This window comes from Oxyura jamaicensis, chromosome 1 (assembly GCF_011077185.1).
Source record: "Oxyura jamaicensis isolate SHBP4307 breed ruddy duck chromosome 1, BPBGC_Ojam_1.0, whole genome shotgun sequence".
Lineage (NCBI taxonomy): Eukaryota > Metazoa > Chordata > Aves > Anseriformes > Anatidae > Oxyura > Oxyura jamaicensis.
In genome coordinates, this window is record NC_048893.1 from 149,111,648 (window position 1) to 149,121,498 (window position 9,851).

Here is a 9,851-nt window from a genome sequence, read left to right on the forward strand (position 1 = left end):
CCCCCCAGAGAAATGGGCAAAGAAAGTGCAGACCCCCAGGGGCTGCCAGGACACCCACCACTGCCAACCCAAGCAGCAAAAAGGGTTTGAAAGTTGGGGCCCGGGCTGTTCCCACCAGTAAACATGCTCCGAAATCTTGTACAGCAGCTGTTTAACATTTCCCTACCCAGTTATTAAACGCAAAAGGGAGTAAATTAAAATGGCAGAGTAAAATGAAATAAAAGCCCTCTTTTCATTTTGCTAAGAGACAACACCTAATTAAGGAATATTTGAATCCCACAAAAATGCAGACTCTCTGTGGTGACATAAAACTTCTCTTTCAAAACCGCAGCCGAACGCAAACCAACCCGATCCAGCCCAGGCCCAGCCCGGGTCCCAGTCCCAGCCTGGCATGGGTGTGGGCTCGCTGCCTTGATGCCACCCCAAACCAGATTCTATTCCATGCGGCTTTCTTTGGACTCCTAGGCTGTGATTTTTGGTCCAGAGCAGTTTTTCAGACTGCAGCACCAGCCACTGTGTTACACAGCCTTGCCTGACTCTCAGGGACAGCCCTGGGACCTTTTCCCCCAAAAGAAAAAGTCTCCTGCTGAAGGTGCCCATCATGTGTTCGCTGGGAACCTTGGGGTATTTCCTGCCAGGTCATCACCCGACCAAAAGCTCAGAGCAATCTGTGAGGGATTTTACCATGATCTTCCTCCCCCCACCCCTTTACTTGGCGAAACACAAAGAGGAACCACGGGTGCAGAGCACTTCCAGTGGGTAGCAGAGCAGGGAGGCGAACAGCCCCGGCTCCTCAAGACATCCATCAGCCGGCGAGCTGAGGATTTACCAGCATTTTATAGCCATTTAAATGGGGCTGCATTCGCTGTTTTGTAAGCCACCATAAAGCGGGAGTTTATCCTCTCCTTGGCTGCTGCAGTTGTGCTTTGTGTCCTCCCCAAAGCAAGGCCATTTCTGCAATTGCATCTAAAAGCCGACCGTGCGGGCGATGCGTGCCCGGCTCCCAGCACTCCCCTCCGCATGGGCACCGATCCTGTACAAATACCCTCAGATCATGCTCATTAGAAGAGTGAAACCCACAGGCATTTTTCCAGCGCAGAGGGGAAATAAACAACAACCCTGAGAGGAAGGTGGTGGTGGCGGCATGCGGCCGCCTTCTCCCCTGATCTCTTTGGGGACAGAGAGGCCAGGGCACAGGGTGACAGCAAGGTCCCATTAGCAGCAGATTCATCTTTGCCCGAGTGTCCCATTTTGTTGTGCTTGCTGTATTTTTATTACGTCTCCACCTGAGGGGCTGTGTCCCAAACCTGCTAAGGCTTCGCTCCCTCCATTTCACGGTTGCCCATCTGCCGAGGAACGAAGCGTCGCACCATGCCCGTGTGCTGGATCCCGGTCAGATTAAAAGAAGGGGGACGCGGTGGGGCATTTGATTTAAAATTCAACCCTGAGCTGCAGCAAAGACAGGGCCAAACCACGATGTGCTGCCTGGGCCAAGCCCACCTTACTGACATGGGCAGCGGGGGGCAGACCGATGGCTGGCCTCGCAGGTGCGTGGCACCAGCTCCAGCAAACTAGGGCTGGAAAAACGGGGGTCACCTCAAAATGGCAGCTTGCAACCACATGTAAGCAAGGTGATTGCTTCCGAGCACAATGAACCAGGCATTTCCTGACGCCAGCACCGGATCTGCTGCCCGCATTTGCATCGGCGGGCTGCCCGAGCCCTGCGCGTTGGGGAATTTATAAACAATCATTCTTATTTTCTCCCTCGTTTCTGAATGAACCGGGCTCCTGCAGGAAAATAGCAGGGGGGAATATATTTCTGTGTGGGGATATAGCATTCTTGTTGAGGCATTTGGAGAGTAAAAGCATAAATGTGCAAAGCTGTGAAGAGATAATACATGGGGAAATGTTTTTTAAAATATAGAGGCAAAACCAGGATTACACTTTTCCAGAAGCAATTTGCAGCCTGCGTGGCAATGAGAACCAGCGTGGCACGGCAGAAACCTGGATGCAAAGGCATAAATGCCACAGGGCTCCTCCGGCCGCCATTTCAAGGGAATCGCCTCAGACCTTGAGGGGCGCACACACAGACGCGTCGGTGTGTGCACGTGTCTTTACAGCACGCTGCGTGGCTGTTCCTTTGTTTGAGGAAGGTTTAGGCACTTTGAAGCCCTGACGATTCACACCTACCTATGGGGTTTGATGGTTAGGGTGGCACCCGGTTCATGTCCTGGCGGTGGCGTTGTCAATAATTCATTTAAATGACCCGCGGGGACATGCGGTGCAGTAAGGACTCCTTACGCGCTCCATGCATATTCAGATTTTGACTCCCGAGGATCTGCAGCCTCACTTTGCCGAGCGATGCTGTCTCTCCAGCAGGTGTTACTAACTGAGGCAGTGCTAAAGCAGCAAGCAGGGTGACGGGGGAGTATCTCACGTAGCTGAGCAGGGCCAGAGACAGGTCGTGGACCAAACTCCAGTAAAGCTGACAGGTGCTCAGCTATCGGGATGTTGTCTTTCAGTCAAGGATTGTTGAAACCTCAAGTCTGTCTTTGAGTGCAGAGATTGTAGCGGGATCTGCTACACTGAAGAGGCAGATCTGCGTTGCTGTGTCATAAACGCACACACACAGCAGTATTTGGGGGCGGTGTAGGCTGAAGTGGGTCTGTCTGGTTACGTGTGTGCAAATCACTGATGCATGCATTTGCCAAAAGCCAAAAGCAGAGTGGGATCATGTAACCGACTTCTTCCCAAATGATACTTCTTGCTGCTGAACGTTATTTTGCAGTCCTGGCTATTCCTGCTTGTGAAAGCCTATTGTATTTTGGGTCTCTCTGGGACAACATTAAGTTTTAATTGACAATATGGATTTCTAACTCAGCCAGTCCTAACGGTGCCCTCAGGACCAACCAACATGGCACTGGTAGGAAGTAATAATTCCCTTAGTGGAAGCTGGAAGAGATATTTTCTCCTGTGTCAGAGAAATAGAAAACTTGCCTCCAGTCTGCTGCATGAGGCACGGTCTGTGCACAGGGCAGGGAGCTGGACACATCAGCACCGATCCCAACAGACCCCCTTGGGGGCAGATCTCTCCAACCTCACTCCCAACTCAGTGCCAAGTGGAGGCAATGAGGAAGACGCCCTGCCTTCCTCGGGGCTCAGCAGGTTTGCTCACACACGTGAGGCTGCTGGAAGGCGGCCGTCCTGCAGGCGCACCTGAGCATTGCAATGCCTCCTGGATGCTGCTGCTGCCCTTTGGGTGCCACAGCAGTCCAATTTTCTGGGCCACCACAGGCAGGCAAGTAGCAGCCATCCTTTGTTTGCTTTAAAAGATTTCAAGCACCAAAATAACATCTCTTTTCTCTGAGCTGCTGGCAAACCATGCGGCCTCCTGGTAAAAACTCTCCTTGTTCCTGGTTGTCTTTCCTTGTGCTCTGCCCATTCACCTAAAGATGTTTCTTTCCAAGGTGGGGGAGACTCTGTTTTTATTTTTATTTCATTTTTCCAAGTAGAAAATCACTACCTCTGGCAGTCCAGAGCTGGCACAGCCTGCGTGGAGCACTGGTGTTGCTAGGGGCTGCCCCCTGGCCCATGGGCTGAGCACCTCTCTCATTGAAGGTCAGCATTTGCACACAAAGGGGAGAAAGAGACACTTTTAGAGGCTTTTTTTTTTTTTTTAATTATTTTTTATAAAGCACTCAGCAGACCCCAGCATGAAATGACCACAGATCTGGGAAACCCAGAACCTGTGACCAGCACTATCTCTGCTACAAAATGCTGAGCAGAGCTGCACTAATCATAACATTTCATCAGCAAGGTGCAATTTTCTTCTCTGTCGTCCCCAAGAGAGCCATCTATGAAATTGTGACAGAGAGGCAGTGATGGTCCTAGATCCATCCACCATCCTGTTACACCACCTTGGAGAAGCCACGATACCTCTTCCCCTCTTTCACCTGCTTTGTGTTTTAGGTCAGGATCGCTCTCGCTGTTTGTGCCATAGGTAGAGCCAAGGGGGCTCCCAAATCGTTGTGGTGGTGGTAGGAGCAGCAGTAGTAAAAATAGTAATTATAATTATATCAAGAGACTGGGCTGTAGCCAAAACAAAATCCCTTTTCACACATTTCTATTTAGATGTAATCTATAAAACTGCATTTTTATGTCAACACATTGGCAATGCAATAACCCTGTCGTGGAGGCTGGAATAGGCATAGGCACAGACATCTGCATATTTATTCTATATCAGCTCATTTTTATGTGTGTGTATAACGACATGGCACGTCAGGATTTATTCTCCTGTGTTCGCTGGGATATATATATACACATAGCAGTGTGTCATTTGCACAGTGAATGCTAAATGCCTTCAGTTTGTTATTCTGGGTGGTGCACAGGTAGCCTAGCCTTTTTTTTGGCCGTGTACAAGATGGTCCAACTCTTTTATAGCACCAGAGGGGATCGCCAGGCTTGTAACTTCACAGAGGCAAGGAATTGGCCCTTGCCACTTGTAGCTTTGAAAAAATTAGACTAATTGCATGAGGTGCTACCACTTCCCTCCTCTGATCTGGCATCTCCCATGGCAGCAGATTGTCTCTCTGGCTCATCCAGCCCTGGAGTCAGGCGGTTGTCAAGAAATGACTTTTTCCCCTCTGGTATTTTGGCTCTAGATCTCTGGGTTGGAGGACACATTTTTCAGCACCTGCTAATAATTTTTTAACAGATGCTAGAAAGGAAAGTTTCCAAATACGGCAGATACAATCTGCTGTAGCCTGGGTCAAGCATGGACCACTAAGTTCATTTGCCCTAGAGATGGGGGATTAACAATGTCCATTGTCTTAGCGAAAATGTTGTCTTGACGATGATGGTCGAGGCACCCCCTCTGCTGCAGAGTGGAAGCACGCTGTATGCAGGGTCTCCTCTTTCGGCTGTAACACCAACCAGCTCCTCCATCACTTTGAGGCAGGAGGGAGCCACACTGCTGAGAACGATCATTTGCATTTTTTCAAACAAACTTCTATTTAAAATCCAAAGGGAACACTGGGCTGGTACAACACGTGCAGGTTCAAGTTGCAGTACAGCCACAGGAGGAATTCAGAAGCCCTGGTCTTCACAGAGATCAAGTCTAAAACAATTCTTGAATTAATACCCACTGCAATACTTCTGGCAACTCGCAGTCCCACGAGTGCTACCACCCTTTGCTAAGCAAGTCCCCTGCTCCCTTCCCTGTGTTTTTATTGTGATAGCGTGTGTGTTTTCATCCACTAAAACTATTTGGTCTCATGGCCTTCCCTGGTCAGCAGGAAGCAATGGGACCTCAGAATGACTCTTGAGAGGCAAGAGAAATAAATAAAAGAAAAGGAAATTGAAACAATAACAGTGAAGACACCATCCAGAGCAGTTTTCCATTAGGCTTGGAAGGCAAATGACAACAGGCATGGAAGGCTGCAGAAAAGACAAAATGTCCCACAAGGTTTTGACACTCTCACATGGTGCTGTTTAGACAGAAATACTTGTATCTCTTTCTCCTGCAGTTGACTCAGGGCTCAAAGCAGCAGAAATGTAGAAGGCTGGGCACTGAGAGAGTGCTTACTACAGCTGGGATTTCTTTATGTATGTACATAATGTCATACGCATGACATATACATATGATGTTAGGCCTCTGGACCTTGTCTCCCTCCAAGTAGTCCTCACTCATCCTCATCCCATCCCACAGGTGATGGGCACATGTTTTTTCCCTATCTGAAGCTCAGAAGTTATCTGTAAATTCTCTTTCTGCCCACTGTAAAAAATAATCCTTTTCAAATATACCCAAAAGCATAGGGTCAGAGCCTTAAGGTGAAGTCAGAGTGCCCAGGTGAATGTAATTTCCCCAACCCACTTTTTATTTCCCCTGCTTGCGATACTCCTTTTCAAGTTTGGAAATTAAAGTTATTTCCCTGCCAATGTTTTCTGCTTCCATGTGGCAAACGTTCCCCTTTCCAGTGGAGCAGGAGCCAGCATGGCTGCCTTGAGCATGCATCAGCTTTGTGTATCCTGTCAACTCCTCCATGGACAAAGTGAACAGTCCTGAGATCTGTTCTGCTCTGCCCTAGCCCACTGATATGGCATCCCAAGTTGTAGTACCTCATACAGAATCAGGAGGCAAAGTACTGACTAGATGTTTTCCCTCATAAATAAGTTTTTGAGGAATTTTGCCTATTTTATCTTATCTATGAAATATTTTCTGACTTTTAAGCTGGGATATACTAAAAAGTGTGACTTAACAACTGAAGCACAGACTTCAAAATTATTGCAACTCAGTGACTACTCATCTTCTTTGCTCAGATCATAGATGAAGGGTTAATTTGTCCTAATTGCTAGTTTGGTGCACTTAACCTGGGATCTGAAGATGAACTTGCCATCAGACAAGTTTTTTGGGCTCGTTCACCAACATACATAGCTGAGGGTTGTGACTTGAATGGTGGGAAATCAAACTGCTGGACCCATGTTTAGCTGCTTTGTAAATGCTGTGCCTACAGAGAAGTCCCAGTCCATGGGTACTTCAGTAATGAACTGGAAAGTAATTGAGGTTTTCTGTCATCTTTCTCTTTGCCTCTATTAAGGGGCCTGCTTGTGGAGTCAGTAGCTCTAGGTTCCAAGGAAGCATGGCAGATTGTTTTCCTCTCCCTTCAGCTTTGTTTTCATATTCTGCACTCTGGAGAAGAACAAGTCTAATACTGTCTGTGTACTGTTCCTTTTTCACATAGCTTGAACGTCACAGCCTCAGCTGAAAAGTCTTCAGCTATTGCAAAGGATGTAGAAAAACACCCTCTTCGCCTCACATGAATACATCCTGGAAAGCTAGACCTTAAATGCGGTTTGGGTTTTTCAGTCTGAAGGTGTATTTTTGCATACTAAGTTAAAATAAATGTAAAATGAAACAAAATTTCATCTCATAGCATAGGCTAAGTGCCAGCTTCCAAAATCTGTATTTCAGGGTATGTTTTAAGTTTAGTTTCAGTCTTCAGATTGTTGTTTACTCTGCTGTCAGCAGACTTTTGCTTCTGCTATACTCCTGCCCTTATGATGCATGTATTGATGACTGCTTAACTCTTGCCAGAGCTCGTCTCCCATATTGTGAATAAATTGCAGCTTGAAGTTGCCACTTCTTGCTCTCATCGAGTTATTGCTGTTGTATTTATTATAGTGTTACTATGGCTCTGCCATGACGGACTTTGAGTCTGATTTCTGCTCCTCTCAGCATCTAGATGAAAAAATTATGGTGACTTGTCCTCTGATCTGCCACCTATAAATGAAATGATATGATTTGACGTATAGCTAGTCAGATAATTGCCAAAGACATATGCCAGTTGGGCCAAGCCCAACGTGCTGAGAAACAGCTGAGAAACCCACGGTCAGGCATATAACTCAGGGCATCACACACCCCTTCAACTCCTTTCAAACAAATCCAACAAGGGTCCCAGGCTTGTGATTTCAACCGCATCATCTTCTCTGCCTCTATGCTAAGCAAAACCTACAGCAACTCGTTTTGGGGTGGTATGAGTTGGTCCTGTGCTAAGAGGGGTTACTGGCACGCGGTGTGGGGCTGGGCTGCTCAGAAACGTCCACAAAGAGGCAGGGGTCAGGGATGAATGCAAGCCATCTCATGCCGATCTTGAGCTCTGATTGAAGCCAGGTGGCCATTTCTGCAGTCCTTACTCAAGCCAGGCTCTCCTTGTACCAGCGAGACTTTGGCCTGTGTGAGGACTGCAGATTTTGGCCTCTGACATGCATTGTGGTGGCAGATTCCTGCAGAAAACTGCTGCTGCTGCAAGGCCGCTGCTCGGGGCCGTGCCAGGAGAGAGCATGGGGGAAGGGACACTTCCAAACGAGAAATGGACTTTTTTTTTTTTCTTTTTTTCTTTTTTTCTTTTAAATGAGCGATTTGTTGGCTTCAGGCAAATGGCAGAAGGTTTTACTGAAAAGGCTTCTTTATGGGATTGTGGTTTTGCTTGGGGTAGCTGCGAGAAGTCTGTAAACCCCAGGAGCTCGGGGAGTTTGACAGGTTTGACAGGCCTTCCTGCTACTTGTGAACAGGAGGCTGGGACGAGTGCTCCAGAGATCACCGCCCCGTTTTCCATCAAAGCATGCTGGCACAGCAGAGGAAGCTGCTTTTTCCCCCACTCTGTTTGCGTATTTGGAGGTGATCTCAGAAATTTGCATTTCTGGATCTTTTAACCTCCGTGCGTTCTGGGCTCTCCTCAGCATCACATTCCTGTCAGTCTTCCTGGGCTTTGGATTAGAGCCTCCTGCCGAGCCCTGAGCACCTTGAAGGGCGCATGACCACAAGTATTAGCTACAGCAAAGGCTGGGGTATGCTGGCTCCGAAAAGCAGCCCTCTCACATGGGCCTCCCTTCCCGGGCCTGCTTATCCTGCCTTGCCCACACGCTGCGCCGGCCTGAAGTGGTGGGCAGAGGGGAAAAGGAAGATGGAAATCATCGCCCTCCTGTCCCACTCTGTGCCCCCAGTCCTGCCCTGATCCCGTGAGCACTTGCTGAGCTTGCAGGGCCTGGGTTTTTGGATTTCTGTGGCTATTGGCCTGCTCAGGCCGTCACTGGCCAGCAAGCTGCTGCTGGGGTCGCTGCCCCGTGCTTGTGGCACAGGGGAAGCCTGGAAAGAATCGGTAGTTCATAGAAAACGTACAGGCACAGAGGAATTTCCTTTTTCTTTGAAAGACTCTAATTTAATTTAAAAGGAAATCCAGCGACAACTTCCTGGGAAATAAATGGCTTTTTGTAAATCTCTGCGGTGAAAGGCTGCTTAGCTGAAAATCAGCTGAATTCTTCTTACTCTGGTTTCTAATCTGGCCTTAGTTCATAACCCAGACCAAAGCTTTGGGAACTGCAGTGAGCTCTGACACTGCTGAGGGCTGAACAAACCCAGGAGATTAAGTTAAGCTCACGAGCTGAAGCCAGCCTCCGGGCTGTATCGAGCACACAAGCTGGAACAGCCCTGGGAGCCGACCTGACCCTGCTAATACCTGAGCACCCTGAGTCTCCTGCCTCCAGGACCCCCAGCCCTGGGGAGGTCCCTTTCTGGGGGACCGTAATTCCCTGTGCTTACCCCTGGCAGAGCCTGGGCTGTGCCCCTGGTCTGGCTGACCCAGGAAGAGACTCACTGGCTTTATTCAGCACCAGCTTAAAACATAGAAGCATCGATCCCATAGACAAAGCACTGGAGAACGCTGGTCGGGCTGAAGAAAAAAATAAAAGCAAGACTTTTGGTGCAAACCCTCCAGCTCTGTTCTGCTTTCCCATCTCTTTCTGGTCTTATTGAGGCTGTGTAATACCATATATTTCAGATGCTTCATTCTCCTATAAAGCTAGCTGCTGGTTCTCTGATCTCTTACCATTTCCAAATACTGTCATGCGACAAGTGTTTCTTCCCCCTTCTGGACACTCGTGAAACTCTGGGGCTTCTTCCACACCACCTAGTCACCAGCTGACTCTTCTGAGCAAGTAGTCTCCCTCTTCGTATATTGCTATTCAATTAGGGTGATGACCACAAGCCTCAAATGACTATGTTAGGGCTGTGCAAGCACAGTAAGAAGTGACCTGTGCCCCAGAGTGCATCATCTGAATAAACAAGACAGATGAAATAATAATGGTCCAGTTGTATGAGAGGGAACCAAGGTACACAGAGTGTGCTTGGGGGAAGCGAGCCTGCCCTGGCGGTGCTGGAGCATCCCCACGTGCGAGTGCCCTTTGCTTGTGTACGGGGTGTCTGGTGCTGCTCTTCGATGTGAACTCGGCTCCCACTCCACAAGTCATTTTCATTTTGCTGGGGTACTGAGCTGCAGCTCAGTAACTGACGTTAA